This window comes from Phyllobates terribilis, unplaced genomic scaffold (assembly GCF_046119375.1).
Source record: "Phyllobates terribilis strain yellow unplaced genomic scaffold, ASM4611937v1 Scaffold_1__5_contigs__length_1240528914, whole genome shotgun sequence".
Taxonomy (NCBI): Eukaryota; Metazoa; Chordata; class Amphibia; order Anura; family Dendrobatidae; genus Phyllobates; species Phyllobates terribilis.
Genome location: NW_027362761.1, coordinates 998,947,142 through 998,964,898, shown reverse-complemented (window position 1 = coordinate 998,964,898; position 17,757 = coordinate 998,947,142).

Below are 17,757 nucleotides of genomic sequence, written 5' to 3'. Positions count from 1 at the left end.
GAGTTTTTACCGAGTCAAGAGTAAGAAAAGTTCTGATTCTAGAGATGTTTTTGAGGTGTAGATGACACGAGCGAGAAGGAAAGATCTGAATCAAGACAGCGGGCTTGTTGCTGGGGAGTAATGGTGGAGCCACAAACAGAAATGGCAATATCGGGCATAGGTAGGTTAGTGGAGGGAGGAAATACGAGTAGTTCAGTTTTTGACAGATTCAATTGTAGATATAGGGAGGACATAGTGATAGAGACAGCGGAAAGACAATTAGTGGTATTTTGTAATAATGTAGGGGTGATGTCTGGAGAAGAGGTGTATCATTGGATGTCATGCTTTCGTTATCATTAGAAGAGAAGGGATTTAATTGGGCATAGCTCTATGGTTCTAACGTAAGACTAAATAAGGTAGGATCACTATGTACTTTATGCTTTTTTGATCATTTATCAAGAGGGGAGTTTTTAACCCCATACTGACATACAGTTATGTCATATGTCAGCTCCCTGTCTTTGATGTGGGCTGAACTCACATATTTGCCGGCAGCCATCATGTAGCTGTAACAGATAAACAGATAAGCAGTGATGTGACTATGGGATTTTTTTTTTCCTTTTTATACACTACAATTCAGTAAAATGGCAGCCGCAAAGTGAATCTCAAAAAAAAAAAAATTCTGGAGAATTAGAATTTTTGTTAAATTTAAGACAAATACAATTTACCTTGAACAGATTTGCTCATCTCTAAGTACAAAATATTCCATTTAAGATTTCCTTTATACATACTGTATATGACGTGGTTAATAAACAGCACTACATGTCACATAACGAGTTGCAGTTTTTGGTGCAGTTTTCCTTAAAGGACAAATATACTGGATTCTTAATATTGACGTCATTGATGCCAAATTCATGAACACATTTATAGCCCTATTTTATAGCTTTTTTTTTATACTCCATTTTATTTGAGATTTCCAGATTACACTGCTTCCTAAATAATTTGCAGCGCATAATAACAAGTTCAGATATAACTAAGTCATTACAATTATGTAAAGATATAAAGTTACAGTGTTTATAACTGTATGCAATATCATAAAGTCCTGGCTTGTATGGAAAACACACAAATGGTAATAATGTATGATTTTGAGGATTCGGGCTCCGTTTCACCATCACATTCATTTATCTTTATTTAAAACATGTCCTTTTTCTTGCTAAATGAAAGCTGCGTTTCAGACATTTAACCATCACAATCAAACTACTGACGCTGGGCACCAGCCACACGGAATTAAATGAAAAGAGAGAAACATGAACATTTGTCAGACGTGAGATTATGCAGATAAGTGTTTGAGTTCTTTTATCTGCTAAACATCCTAATGATCGACTTCAAAGGACTCGGAGAGAAGAGCTCTTTCTTATGTGCTAGATGGAGAGAGGCTGGTCTCTTTTACATCTCATATGGCCTTTGAATGGATCATTGCTTTTTATGAGTAGTAATGAGGTGAGAAGTATTCTAGTGTGTGGCATTGGCCTTCATTAAAAGCGTGAAAAACTATGGCTCCTAGTTAAAACAGGCTAATTTGTCCTAACATACTTGCCAACATTGCCAATAGCCTCACTCAACAACTTATAGAGGTTTAACTACTTACTTAGCCCAATACTCCATATAACCATATAATACCAATCCAAATACTTAAATTCATGTTCTAGATTTTTATGGCTATTTATTTTTATATTATTTTGACATTAGACATAAACACAACACATTCTATTTAACATTATTTTATTGAAATTTCTCAACAAAAGTAATATGGGAAAATAACTTTTCAAAGCTCAGAAACATTTAGCGCATTTTAGGTTTTAATTTAAATACTGTATTTAAAATGGTAATATTGCTATAGTTAAATTAGGTTTCCACTGAACTGTTGATGCATATATATTTTTTAATATTTAAAAAGAATAAAGCTGGCTGACAAAAATTACGCTGTGCTGTAATAGTAAAATAAAATAAAAAACTTAGAGCAGTTGAAGAAAAAAACAATAAAAAACTTAAAGATGAGAAAAAAGATAACAATTTATGGTTTTATCTCACTAATATAAACGAATGCACTTTTGCAGTTGTTTGTCCCATAGAGTTTAATAAGAACCTCTATGATTGGTTATATTAAGAAAAAAAATCTACATTTAATAGGGAGACATTTATGTTTAACATCACACATGGAAAATTACCCCGGAAGTGAATCAGTGGCGACAGTGGTCAGGTCAATGGTGGTCGTGACCATTTCTGGTCTGGTTGAGGCCATTAACTTAGCACCACTGGATTAAAGGACAAATTCTGGGCTACTTATATTTTTTTATCAGGATGGCTTCCCATCGTTAATTTCTCATAAAAGGCGTAACACCTCTTTGAATCCAAATGGCCCTTATCTAAATCATTATTTTCTGCTGTTTATAGTCTAATGGCCAAAATCAACCACAGACTTACAATGCTTTAGCTTTTGAATGCTTCCGGAATTATTATCATTAGTATCTCAATGACGCTGTTATGAAAAAAGAATAGAATAGAGTAGAGTATATCTCACCCATCCCTTGTAGATTGTGAGTCCTCGCGGGCAGGGTCCTCTCTCCTCCTGTGCCAGTCGATGACTCGTTTTTGTTCAAGATTATTGTACTTGTTTTTAATTATGTATATCCCTTTTCACATGTAAAGTGCCATGGAATAAATGGCGCTATAATAAATAATAATAATATGCTGTAAAAATATAGCAGAGATTATTTTTTACCTTCTTTACTAATAGTAACACATTTACTACATCTACAGTTAATGAAAATGTTATAGTTTTTAGGTAAGTTTATTTGGTCCAATTCTTCTTTTTTTTTGGCCCGACCTTGAACTATAAGGAAAAGTAAAGTAAAAATCTGACACATAGAAAAATATAGGAGAGGAAAAAATAAATTGATATGCACATATAGTCTGTTATCATGTATGTGCTCTGAATAGAGAGGAAACTGGTTTTAAACAGTGTTAACACCATGTAATTCTAAAAAAATGTCAACTGACGTCGCTCGCTCTCCAGGGCAAGCAGAGAAGTTTAATATGAAAGTATTATTTTTACACAAGTTCTCAATTTCTCTCTAAAAAGAAGAGAGTGTGAGAAAATGTGGCCTGGTTGGTACCAGTTTCCAAATGACTTGTATGTTAATAGAGTGTTATTTTAATGCATCATCTGTAAATTCGTAACGCTTGACTCGCACAATAGAAACGCTTTGTGCATTTTATTTTAGGCAACAAATGCCAGATTATTAATGTGAGTCTGATGAAGATAATGATCATGGCAGCAAATAGGCAAAAGGAAATGGATGATATGAATGACATTTCTTAAATGAGAGGAGAGACTTGTAAGTATTATCTGGACGACTCGGGGAATGATTTGTGGCTTGCAGCACACCTAATGGATGAAAGGACAACGTATCACAAATGGATTTAATCAAGGAACCTGTAAACTGGATACAGCAGGAAAAGACCTATAAAAAAAGGAAATCTTTTATGAAGTGTAACTCCTCTAGTTTCATTATTTAAAACTTCAGATGTTAACAAATTGCAACCAGGGATGAAAGCATGATAGAAAAGGCATGGATGCAATTCTCTTGTCTGTATCTGCTGCATGGCACTAAACTTAGAAAACAGAGCATTATCTGATAATACAAAGTCCCAAAGTTTATTATATGTGATGTATAAGGAATCACAGAAATATTACATGTATTACCATGACAAAAATCCTCTTAATAGTTAAGACATCAAAAATAGAACCATCAAACTGTAACCGCAAAATGTAAGGATTATCTGCATACTGGAAATTTAATAGTAACTCTATACCAGTAACATTCAGAGGTACTCCCATAAACTAAGATGTGACAATAACTCAGAAAACATGCATGGTACAAGAGGCAAAAATCAGCTGTTAAGGTGAATATTTATTTCAATATACTGTCATCAATTTATTCACAACTTACAGAAACTACAGCAGCCCAGCTGGGCTTTTAAGTGGAAATTAAAACAGTGCTTAGTCAAATCTTCGATGGGGTTGGATTTCTGTTGCCTGACGACCTTAAAGGGGTTCTCTCGGAATGGAAAAAAATAAGTAAGGGAAATGTCATTATGAATACATTCCTAAATACTTCTAAATAAGCACTTCTGTACAAGTTTTTATCCTCTTAATATATTGCAATCATCATATTATATAGCACTGTGTAGTTTTGCCTTTTTATACCCAGTTAATTCTTCTCTTTTCTCTGCTCCATGTAGATTCAGGAAGTCTCTTTTCTCCTCATGCCTCCCTTCGACTCCTGACCCAGCTGCTCCCTCCTTCCCCTACCAGGGACATTTGCACTCATGCAAGGAAAAGAGACTTCCTGTTTCTGCATAGAGCTTACAAGGATTCAACTAATCTGTTTTTAATCATGTGATGTCATAGACCTAATAGAAGAAAAGAAGAATTAACTGAGTAGAAGGGTAAAATGATCCTTTGTAAGTACACAGTGCTATATAATGTGATGATTGCGACATATTAAGGGGATAAAAAAAATTGATGGGAGTATATTATATCTGAAAACTAGGTTGGACAGCAGTGTGAGCAGCATTTTCTTACTTCAATACCCCCTGTATCTCCAGTTTTAGAAAGACATGATCAATAGTAGTGAGAGAAGCCTCTTCTTACCTCAACATGCCTGGTACAGCCAGTGTTAGATCAGAATAATAGGGTGGATAGATGTATCAGTAACCTGTTTTTATTTCAGTACCCCAGGCAGGAGAACCAGGGGACCCGCCTGGTCAACTAGTCTCTCATACAGCTCAGTCTCCGGCGGCTTTTAAACTATGTTTTTCTCTGAAATGCCACAGCAATTCAGAGTTAAACATGCATTGCTGAAATCATTTAGCCAATGTCTGATACACGCTGCCCATTGATTGGACAGCATGTATCAGCTGCCAGGTTCCTTTTAAGCAAATACAACAAATACAAAGTCTTTTTATCAAGCTATCCATGATGTACAATACAATGACATTGAGTTTCACAAAAAATTGCAAAGAAATTGGGCCCCCAAAAAATTTTGGCCAAAAAAATGTAGCATTTTTGACAAAACCTGGCTGTAAAGTGTTTTTTTTCATAAAATAATAGCAGCTAGGTATCTTGCATTGGGGCTGAGCTCAGGCTATTCTTTTGCAAAAGACAGTACAATCCAGGTGATTGTGTAGGGATTATGATGAACTTGGACATGTGGGAGTTCAGTGTCCATACAAACGGATGACTGGATGCATGTTTCTTGGGCAAGCAAAAGGCTAACTAATGATGCAATGGAGAGGAAGAAGAAAAGTATGGAAAGCAGTAGATGAGTGTAATAATGAAGAAGGATGTAACCTTCCTTTGGCACTGAAGTAGTTAAAGAAAATGTTCCCTTAGTTAGACCTATCTGAACTGTTGTTAGGCCAAGCTAAGGGGTTAGCTTCAGTGGTCCAGTCTGTAGAGTGGAGGGGGAACTTGGTGCCATGGTCAGATATTGAGCATGTCTAGAGCTTAGTTTAACATAATTCCTTGTGGGTTGCAGCACTTGTAACCAGCCACAAGATGCCACTGTCGGGTACAGCTGTTAGTAAAAGTCTGCTAGCAGAGTGATAGTGAGAAGTTAAATGAGTAAAAGGACAGCCCATAGAGGGTGGGCACTCTAGGAAACCTGTGATGAGTTTCCATAAACAGTCAGTGAGAGTTTGGACAGAGAACTGTACGGGCAGCCTAATTATATGGTGGCTGCTAGTGTAGACGGGAGCTCCATACCCTCAGACAGTAGGATCATCAGTGTGAAGATCTCCCTACTCAATAGTTTTGTTAGATGGCCGGAGAAACTCAGCGGAGGTATTGAGGACCCGGGGCACTTTCAGTCTGCAGGCAGCAGAGGAAGATAGGATTCCAGGCTAAGACTTGGGGGATATATAGGATCCGGATATACTGTCGCTGGTGAGGAAAATCCTCTTGGGCTAGAGAATAGAGCCATTGAGATGCTTCACTTAAAGAGGGAACCAGGGCTGAAGATGTTTCCAGCGCCTGTGAGGGAGATGATAAACTGTCGGGCCTTATCCATTATATCTGCCTGTAATTACTGTATATATTCCTCTTCCCCAAGTAAAGTCCAAGCCTAGCCGCATACGGTTGACAATGCGCAATCCCCCAATGATGCCACGGGAGCAACGGCGGTGGACCGATACTTTTTTGCGAGGCTGGCTTGAAGGGTCCAACGTGGCACGGAGGGAGTCAGTGGAGGCTTCCCAGACCCGGGGGGGTCACGGAGTTCCACATAAAAGAAGGTTATGGGTTCCTAGAGGAAGAGTAGACCGGTGACGACGTTTTCTTCACCCGCGAGGTGGTTAAGCGAGACAACCTGCCCGATCGCCACCACAACCTGCACGTAGGGGACATAGTTCACTTCATAAAATGTGAATGCTCCAGAGGATGGTACGTGGCTGCGCTTACTCGCTATTACGAGTGGAAGGATATCCTCAAGAAGGATGAGGAAGTCTTCCGACGGAGGGCCAAGACCAAGAGAGAGGCTCTGGAGTGTGGGCTATGAAAGCCCCTAAAGGATTTCTACCCCCACCCAAAGCCAATGTCCCTCAAGAGGAGAAACCAAAAAAATGCCAATGGGGAGAGATCGATAGTGAAGAGGAGGAAGTCTTCGCAAGCTGCAGGGCAGCTGACTCTTCCAGTGAGGTGCACGCTGTCAGCTCCCCACCAAAACACCCAGGAGGGGCTGAAGGAGCTGGTCAGGGGACTGCCAGGGATTCACAAGCTGGCGCAAGCAACGTGGTCCACAACTTTAGGGTTACCAGCTACGGCCCTATCCAAGTCAGCTGCAGCAGCGCTATGTTCTCGGATGAGGACCCTGGGCCCAGCAGATACCCTGACCAGCATTGGAGGTGGAAGAAACCACCTTCCTCTGCTGCATGGGCCACCCTCATGAAGGAGCGGAGGGAGGCCCAGAAGAAGTGAGCACTTCTACCAAAAGGTCCGTTGACCTTACTGTTTCTTTAACAATAGGACCCACTGGTGTTGGTTCCTACCAGGGACTATTTCCCAATGAAGGCGGATTGCCCTATGTTAACCTAAGGGCCAGCAAAGTAGGAAGACTGTTTCCCTTTCTCCCAGGCCAAGGAGGCCTCAAGCAGCATTGAGTTGTGTGCCTATGTGAGCTGCTCTCTTTTAGTTTTACTTCCATTTTCTTTTTGCATCTGTTGCACCTTTTTCTGCTGGAATTTGCAGCGCTGAGGCACACCTTGAGGATGGATATCCTCTAAACCTAAGAGACTTGCGGCCTAGCAGGAAGAATCGGTGACCCCTGCTAGGGCCAAAAAGAAAGAGACTCATGGGGTGTTCCCTGTTACCATGTGCCACAGAATGCAGCCCTTGAAGGAGATTGAGGGCTATTGGTGTGTTGACCCGTTTTAAAAAAAATATATATATATGGACATGGACACTGTGTTTCCAGGGTTCTTACCAAGAAGGACCGGTACTTCTGAGCAAAGTTGAATGCTATGACAATGGACTGTCTAAATTGCTGTTCCGGGGCCCTTAACCGAGAAGGGCCGGTCTCCCACTCAAGAAGAAGACTTCAGGACCAGTCTCATACTAAAATGTTTTAGTAATGTGATAAGATGTTATAAATGCTAATGTGTATTGGTTGCCTGGTATGGTCGGGCACGACCAACATTAAAGTGTGGGAGAATGTAATAGTGAGGAAGGATGTAACCTTCCTTTGGCAGTGAAGTAGTTAAACAAAATGTTCCCTTAGTTAGACCTATCTGAACTGTTGTTAGGCCAAGCTAAGGGGTTAGCTTCAGTGGTCCAGTCGGTAGAGTAAAGGGGGAACTTGGTGCCATGGTCAGACATTGAGTGCGTCTAGAGCTTAGTTTAACATAATTCCTTGTGGGCTGCAGTACTTGTAACCAGCCACAAGATGCCACTGTCGGGTACAGCTGTTAGTAAGAGTCTGCTAGCAGAGTGATAGTGAGAAGTTAAATGAGTAAAAGGACAGCCCATAGAGGGTGGGCACTCTAGGAAACCTGTGATGAGTTTCCATAAACAGTCAGTGAGAGTTTGGACAGAGAACTGTACGGGCAGCCTAATTATATGGTGGCTGCTAGTGTAGACGGGAGCTCTGTACCCTCAGACAGTAGGATCATCAGTGTGAAGATCTCCCTACGCAAGAGTCCTGTTAGACGGCCGGAGAAACTCAACAAAGGTTTTGAGGACCCGGGGCACTTTCAGTCTGCAGGCAGCAGAGGAACATAGGACTCCAGGCTAGGACGTGGGGAAGATATAGGATCCGGATATACTGTCGCTGGTGAGGAAGACTCTCTTGGGCTAGAGAATAGAGCCATAGAGATGCTTCACTTAAAGAGGGAACCAAGGCTGAAGATGTTTCCAGCGCCTGTGAGGGAGATGATAACCTGTCGGGCCTTATCCATTATATCTGCCTGTAATTACTGTATACATTCCTCTTCTCCAAAAAAGTCCCAGTTATGGTTAAGAACCTCATGTCCTCTGAATTTATTGCTGCCCTGGTTCCAGAAGAGAAATTCCTGGAGACAGCCGTGATCGGATAATCTGAAGTAAGTGGAGAGTACCACATATACAGCCCCACATCAGAGGGAGGACACGTATTGTCTGTAGGGTGCCAGAGCAAGCAGGGGCTACAGCTCGCCCATGACTACCTCACTGGGGCACCTTACATAAGGATGATAGGATGATAATGGGACCGATGACAACGATAAGAATTATAGGTGTGGACTGGTTACCAGAAATATGATCATGAGGAGAAGGAGAACAGATTCAGCTTCCTCATCTTGCTCTTCAGTTTGCTTTCCCCTCATGAGGAGGTGATGTGTTGACAGAGTGACATAGCTCTTAGTCGAAGGGTGCTAGGATATACACGGCTTATTTTACAACACCACAGCCTGCACAGTGCAATAGATTGGTCCTCCGGCAATGTGAAAAGTGGCAGCAAGGAGACCGATTTATATCAATCACAATGAGTACCCAGTCAGATAAATTATTACAGCAGGGGTAAACTAGACAATCAATACTTAACTTTTAATTAGACCAAGTTAAAAGAATAGATATAAAATCAAGATAGAGGAGACAGCAACGGTTTGTACCCAAACAGTATTGTAGACCATGTCAGGTCAGGGACCTAGGTCTCCTGTGTAAAAAGCAGGCAGTGGTCAAACGGGTGTGAATGATGCCCCAAACAGAACAATGCCTGCCAACAGTGTCCAAACAAGCTTCGGATGGATAAAAAAGTCACATTAATAGGTGTAAACTAGTATCAAGTGGAGTGGACGTTAACCATCAACAATGTTTACATAGACAATTACCTAGAGTACACAATAAATAGCACAAAAAAGACCAGTGCATATGGGCTACAAAAAAGGAACGTCCTCACCCATTAGTTGTGGAGCACATACGGTAACAGGGAAGTTCTCCAAGGAGGGAAAGCTGTCAAGAATCCAGGGGAGAGGTGTGTATGTCTGCCCCTAATATCTCCCTATGTGGTCTGTATTGACCTAACTCTCCTTGCTCCTGCCCTTACAAGGGCAGTCCGTATCTATCCACTGCACTGCTTAGCCTTGTGCTTTCCCTATAGTCCCAATGCGTTTCTTCCAACTGGAGTCATCAGGGGACTTTAATCTGCAGCACACATAGAGCTAGGCTATTCCCTTAATTGAAGAACATGACTGTCTCCACTAAATTCCTGTGAAGCCAATGTGGAAAATAAATCCCACACCCCAGATGCTTGTTCACAGAAATCACAGCCACCACGAAGAGCACCACAGATTTCAAGCACTGTTGAGCTTTGTCCACCAACAGCATGTGCAGCATTCAGAGCTGACTGCAGAACATGCAGATTTTGCCTAAGAGCATCTTTTAGCCTCTGATCACATGCATGGTGTATTGCCAAGGCCAGCACCCTCCTCTGATTATATTGCCTCCTCGGCACCCATATGTGATTACAAGATCTTGTACATCGCATAATTATCATCATCCTCATTTGTGTGGGAAAAAGCCAGAACATTGACTCAAACTGATGATGTCGCTGTTAAAGGTTATCATTCTGCTGTGACTGAAACAAGTGATGTGACATATATTCTATTACACCCTCCAATTTCTCCCCACTGATATGCTTGCAGAGTCAAAAGATGCCAATTATGACCTTGTGTTTAGTTCTACTTCTGCCAGCAGTGAGTGGTGCTGCAGTGGTGAGTGACTCCCACATTTTTAGCCATTGTATGTTTTTTTTTTGTCTCACACTACCATGTCCATTGCTAGTTCCACATTTCGGATTTACTTATATTTTGGACAGAAGTATAATGTTTCATTTGTTTTTAAAAATTATACTTAGCTACTCCTTGAAATATACCATAAATGCTAGACAAGATTCATGTGATGGCTATAAGAGCCTGGCCTGCATGTAATACAGATGTGGCATGTATATGTCTGTAATTTGACAATTTAAACAGGTATGGCAAGACTGACCTGCACAGATAATTGTCTTGATTTACTGTAAGAATTCGTGTACTGATTTTTGGTTACAGTGGATGAATTCTCCCTGGCCAAAATGGACCATGTAACAAAAAATGTCAGGAGGTAGGAATACCATAAAAGCATAAAAATGATGCAATTGCCTGCAGTATAGTTGTGGGTTGTGCAATTGCCACATTAGAATATTAAAACTGGTGTACAAAAAGTAAAACATATTTATAATGCTTTTCACTCTGTAACGGTAAGAAGTAATGTTTAAATTTCTGAACTATAGAGATTTTTCTTTGGACTTTAAAAAAATATATACACTGCTCAAGAAATAAAGGGAACACTTAAACAACAGAATATAACTCCAAGTAAATCAAACTTCTGTGAAATCAAACTGTCCACTTAGGAAGCAACACTGATTGACAATCAATTTCACATGCTGTTGTGCAAATGCAATAGACAATAGATGGAAATTATTGGCAATTATCAAGACACCCTCAATAAAGGTGTGGTTCTGCAGGTGGGGACCACAGACCATATCTCAGTACCAATGCTTCCTGGCTGATGTTTTGTTCACTCTTGAATGTTGGTTGTGCTTTCACACTCGTGGTAGCATGAGACAGACTCTACAACCCACAGAAGTTGCTCAGGTAGTGCAGCTCATCCAGGATGGCACATCAATGCGAGCTGTGGCAAGAAGGTTTGCTGTGTCTGTCAGCGTAGTGTCCAGAGGCTGGAGGCGCTACCAGGAGACAGGCCAGTACACCAGGAGACGTGGAGGGGGCCATAGGAGGGCAACAACCCAGCAGCAGGACCGCTACCTCCGCCTTTGTGCACGAAGGAACAGGAGGAGCACTGCCAGAGCCCTGAAAAATGACCTCCAGCAGGCCACAAATGTGCATGTGTCTGCACAAACGGTTAGAAACCGACTCCATAAGGGTGGTATGAGGGCCTGATGTCCACAGATGGGGGTTGTGTTCACAGCCCAACATCATGCAGCCCAACATCATGCAGGACGCTTGCCATTTGCCACAGAACACCAGGATTGGCAAAGTCAACCATCTGGATAAGTTTTCCCCCTCCCATATACTAATGTGCCACAAACAGGAAGTTGATATCACCAACCATTGCCATTTAATTTAGGTGTATCCATATTAATGGCCCACCCTGTACTTAGCACCTGGCCCAACTTGAGTTTTGGCTTGAATGACTTCTTCCAGGTTGTTACTGCTCTCTTACATCCCCACTTACTTATACTCAGTTGCCAACATTGTACATAATAAAAACGTACTTAAGCAACATTGCTGTGATAGCTATAAGGATAAAGTAAAATAAGCTCCAGTTCAGTGAACATCAAAACTCAAAAACTACACACCTATATTCAATCTAGGCATGACTTCCTTGTTTTCTTTTAAAAAGTAAAAATACCTAATATTTTTTCTTTATAGAAACAACAATAAAACATATGATGCTAATTATAGCAATCTATACTATATATGGCATGTAAAAAAGACAGTGATTGCTGACTTTTAACCCCTTTACTCCCGAGGGTGGTTTGCACGTTAATGACCAGGCCAATTTTTACAATTCTGACCACTGTCCCTTTATGAGGTAATTACTCTGGAACACTTCAACGGATCCCCTTGATTCTGAGATTGTTTTTTCGTGATGTATTGTACTTCATGATAGTGGTAACATTTTTTCGATATCACTTGCGTTTATTTGTGAAAAAAATGAAAATTTGGCGAAAATTTTGAAACTGTTACAATTTTTAAACTTTGAATTTTTATGCCCTTAAATCAGAGAGATATGTCACACAAAATAGTTACTAAATAACATTTCCCACATGTTTACTTTATATCAGCACAATTTTGGAAACAAATTTTTTTTTCGTTAGGGAGCTATAAGGGTTAAAAGTTGACCAGCGATTTCTCATTTTTACAACAAAATTTACAAAACCATTTTCTTTTAGGGTCCACATCACATTTGAAGTCACTTTGAGGGGTCTTTATGACAGAAAATACCCAAAATTTACACCATTCTAAAAACTGCACCCCTCAAGGTGCTCAAAACCACATTTAAGAAGTTTATTAACCCTTCATATGCTTCACAGCAATTAATTGAACGTGAAAGGAAAAAATGAACATTTAACTTTTTTTCTCTAAAATTTTACTTTAGACCCTATTTTTTTTATTTTCATGACGGTAACAGGAGAAATTGGACCCCAAAAGTTGTTGTGCAATTTCTCCTAAGTATACTGATACCCCATATGTGGGAGAAAGCCATTGTTTTTATCACACGGCAGGGCTCGGAAGGGAAGGAGCGCCATTTATCGTGTTTGGAGAACCCCTGATGTGCCTAGACAGTGGAAACCCCCGAGAAGTGACCCCATTTTGGAAACTAGACCCCTTATGGAACTTAATTAGATGTGTGGTGAGCACTTTGAACCCCCAAGTGTTTTGTAAAAGTTTATGACGCATAGCCATGAAAAAAAAACTTTTTTTTTCCACAAAAGCGTTCTTTTAGCCGTAAGTTTTTCATTTTCACGAGGGTATAAAGAGAAATTGGACCCCAAAAGTTGTTGTGCAATTTCTTCTGAGTACGCTGATACCCCATATGTGGGGGAAAGCCATTGTTTGGGTGAAGAGCAGGGCTCGGAAGGGAAGGAGTGACACTTTGGAATGCAGACTTTGATTGAATTGTCTGTGGGCATCATGTTACGTGCCTAAACTGTGGAAATGCCCAATAAGTGCCTCTCTGATTTTTATGGACAGTACCGCAAGCTGCAGTACGTCGCGCAGACAGGGACTTGAAGAGAGAGACACTGATATAAAAGTTATCCACGTACAAGAGATAACCTTTATCCAGCAGTAGGTGGACCAAGTCCCACACAATTTTCCCACTCACTCCCAGAACAGGGGGGCATTCAGGGGGTTCAATCCAGGAGTCATTCCCATCATAAACTCTAAACTTGTGAGTGTACCCTGAGGTACTCTCACAAAGTTTATACAGCTTGATTCCGTACCTGGCCCTCTTACTGGGCAGGTATTGCTGGAATCCAAGCCGCCCCTTAAAAGCGATTAAGGACTCATCCACGCAGATGTCCCTTTGGGGCACGTACACTTCAGAAAACTTGTTGTTGAAGTGGTCGATGACCGGCCCAACTTTGAAAAGACTATCAAAGTTCGGGTCATCGCGTGCAGGACACCTTACATTATCGTTGTAATGCAAGAACTTTTGGAAGGCCTGTACTACAGAACACCAGTGACTGTCTAGCCACAGTTTCTAAAATCATGTCCGCTCTCTATCTGAAACTCCACCTTTCCAAAACTGAACTTCTTCTGCTCCCGCCGTCTACTCACCTCCCCAAATCTGACATCTCTCTCTTGGTGTGTGGCACCACAATAACACCGAGCCAGCAGATGCATTGTCTGGGCGTTGTGTTTGACACCAATCTTTCCTTCACCTTCCATATACAATCTCTTGCCAGCTCTTGTCGATTGCACCTGAAGAACATCTCTAGAATCCGCCCCTTTCTCACCTTGGAAACAACAAAAACCCTCACTGTTGCCCTGATCCACTCCCGCCTTGACTACTGTAACTCTCTATTAATTGGCCTCCCCCTCACTCGACTTTCCCCTCTCCAGTCCATCCTTAATGCTACAGCTAGGGTCATCTATTTGGCTAACCGTTACTCAGACTCCTCCGCTCTGTGCCAGTCATTGCACTGGCTGCCCATTAATTATAGAATCCAATGTAAATTGCTTGTTTTCACCCACAAAGCTCTCCACAGTGTGGCATCCCCTTACATCTCTTCCCTCATTTCAGTTTATCGTCCTACCCGTTCTCTACGCTCCGCAAGCGACTTTCGACTAACATCCGCACTAATCCGTACCTCCCACTCCCTGCTTCAAGACTTCTCCCGAGCTGCACCTATTCTTTGGAATGCTCTACCCCAAGAAATTAGGACGAACCACAACTTACACAATTTTAGGCGCTCCATAAAAACACACCTGTTTAGGGCGGCATATCATGTTCCCTAATAAAAGTCCTTTTATATTCTTATAGCCCATCCCTTATTTCTCCAAACATAAGTCTACACCGAGCCCAAAAGCACTACAGATACTGGCTGGTGATGAGCTCATGCAGCCTTTATCTATCCCTTATCCCTTCAAGATGGCTGGACCATCACTGGAAATAAGTCACTGTACTTTGTGTCACCCCGACCTCATTGTAGATTGTAAGTTCTTACGAGTAGGGTCGTCATTATTTTTGCTTTAATTATTGTATTATCTTTAGCTATGTTACTTATGACTAGAGATGAGCGTTGTTCTACTCGAACTGTTCGCCAATCTCAAATTCGAGCTGTTTTGGGCGGTGTTCGAGCCGGTCGGCGAACACGAACAATTTGAGAAAAATTCGGCTGTTCGAGGTTATGTTCGATAACTGTTCGTGCACCAAAATCATAACTGGATTTTTTCTCAGTAATGATGAAAATTAATGTTAATACGCAGTTTGAGTGTACAGCGGGGCGGGGGGAGGGGCAGGGGATGGATCTCTGCAGGAACAATGAAGATCTCCATTTTTTTTTCTCTTTCCCGCATTTGCAGTGGGGAGGTGCAATCTGTCAGCCTATCAGCAGCGCACACACGGAGCGAAGTGCTTTTTTTCACACAAGCAAGGGCATGTGTGATTGGCAGTGTATGTCACATGTCCTTGCCCTATAAGACCAAGCCATTTTCCCCGTCGCCACCATTTTCTCACTGCTGCAGCTGCGTGTTAGACGGCACCGCTGTTGCTGTGTGCGCTATACCTTGTTAATTTCAAGCCAATTTTCGCACAAATATACAGATAGCTTGGGAGTAGGGAATAGTTGTGATTGCAGTCCTTTTAAGGACTAGGTTACAGCATTTCCTACGACTTTTATCAGGCAGGTCTGTGCTCTTAAATAGATAGATTGTGGGAGTAAAGACTAATTGTAATTGGAGTCCTTCTCAGGACTAGGTTACATCAGTTCCTATCAGTTTTTGCCAGGCAGGTCTGTGCCAGTGCTGTGCAAGTTTTTTTCACAGCATTTGGCTGAATCTAGCAAAGCTAATCCTTTTTGGCCTATTGCAGAGTGTGTTAGTCAGTGGAGTAGCCTATCTGTGTTGCAAGATATACCACCTGTGTATAGAATACCAATTTTTTTACTGCACCTAGTGAAGTCAAATCTTCTGGGCATAGCATCATTCTATTAGTCCATCTATACTGACCTCCATCAGGTTGCAAACTGAATATAATTTTTTTCTGCATCTAGCTCTGAAAAAATATTTGGGCTTCTAGCAGTGTGTGGGACTTGGTCTATTAGTCCATCTATACTGACCTCCATCAGGTTGCAAATTAAAAATAATTTTTTTCTTCATTTAGCTCTGAAAAAATATTTGGGCTTCTAGCAGTGTGTGGGACTTGTTCTATTAGTCCTTCTATACTGACCTCCAGCAGGTTGCAAATTGAATATAATTTTTTTCTGCATCTAGCTCTGAAAAAATATTTGGGCTTCTAGCGGTGTGTGGGACTTGGTCTATTAGTCCATCTATACTGACCTCCATCAGGTTGCAAATTAAAAATAATTTTTTTCTGCATCTAGCTCTGAAAAAATATTTGGGCTTCTAGCAGTGTGTGGGACTTGGTCTATTAGTCCATCTATACTGACCTCCATCAGGTTGCAAATTAAAAATAATTTTTTTCTTCATTTATCTCTGAAAAAATATTTGGGCTTCTAGCAGCGTGTGGGACTTGTTCTATTAGTCCATCTATACTGACCTCCATCAGGTTGCAAATTAAAAATAATTTTTTTCTGCATCTAGCTCTGAAAAAATATTTGGGCTTCTAGCAGTGTGTGGGACTTGGTCTATTAGTCCATCTATACTGACCTCCATCAGGTTGCAAATTGAATAAAAAAAATTTCTGCATCTAGCTCTGAAAAAATATTTGGGCTTCTAGCGGTGTGTGGGACTTGGTCTATTAGTCCATCTATACTGACCTCCATCAGGTTGCAAATTAAAAATATTTTTTTTCTGCATCTAACCCAGCCAATAGTTTTGGCCTAATACCACAGTTTGGCCACTCAGCTCTGCTCGGTTACCATCCATTGTTTTTTTGTGCAAACAACTCCAGAGTTGTGAATTAGTTAACCACCAAAATGAGTGGAAAAAGGCCTGCTGCTGGTGGAAAGGGGAATAGGCGTGTTGGGAAGGGGAAAAAAGGTTGTGTCCGTGGGGTAGGTGCAGAAGAAAGACCATCTTCCAGCCAAACTAAAATGTCTACTTCTTTTAGCGGACAATGTGATAAGATCCCTTTCTTACGGCCACGCCAATCGCTACAAATTCCAGATGAGGCACAAAAACAGCAGGTGCTTCAACGGATATCAAGTGCTCCTTTAAGTGGGCTCTCCTCCACATCAACTTCAACATCACAAATACTCCAGTCCTCAAAGGTGTCACCCAAATCGCACTTGCTTCCTCACAGCTCCCAAATCTCCAGCTGCCCGTCTGAGTATGAGGTAGAACAGATGGTTGAGTCTGCAGAGCTGTTTACTCATACTATAGCCTGGGAATCAGAGGTCGACTCCAGCGCTTCTGTGAATCCAGACGAGGAAATGATCTGCACTGATGCCCAGAATCTTTATGAGTCGGATCCAGGACCAGACGCAGAAGGTTCTGACCATAATGTAGACCCTCATTCCCAAACTGTAACTCCTGTTGGTGGAGACAATGAGGAAGACGATGATAAGACTCAAATACCTGATTGGAGCGACAACTTTAGTTTTTTGTCAGGGCAGGAACAGGTTGGCTCTGAGGACGACGGGTGTGATAACGCACAGGGTGATGATGATGAGGTCGGAGATCCCACTTACTGTCAACCCACAGTCAGCCAAGAGATGAGGTCAGCAGAGGAGGTGGAGGAAGATGCTAGTGACGACGAGGTCAGGTTGCGCCTTCCTGGACAGAGACGTAGTACTGGAAGCACGTCAACAACTGCATCCTCAAACACAACTCTGCCTCTCACCACAAGTCGTGGTGGCTCTTCAGGTCGCATGGGTGCTAAGCCTTGCATAGCCTGGGCATTTTTTCAGATCGATAAAGATGACCCAACTCGTGTTATCTGTAACATTTGTCAGCAAAAGCTAAGTAGAGGCCAAAAAATACATAGTTTGAGTACTT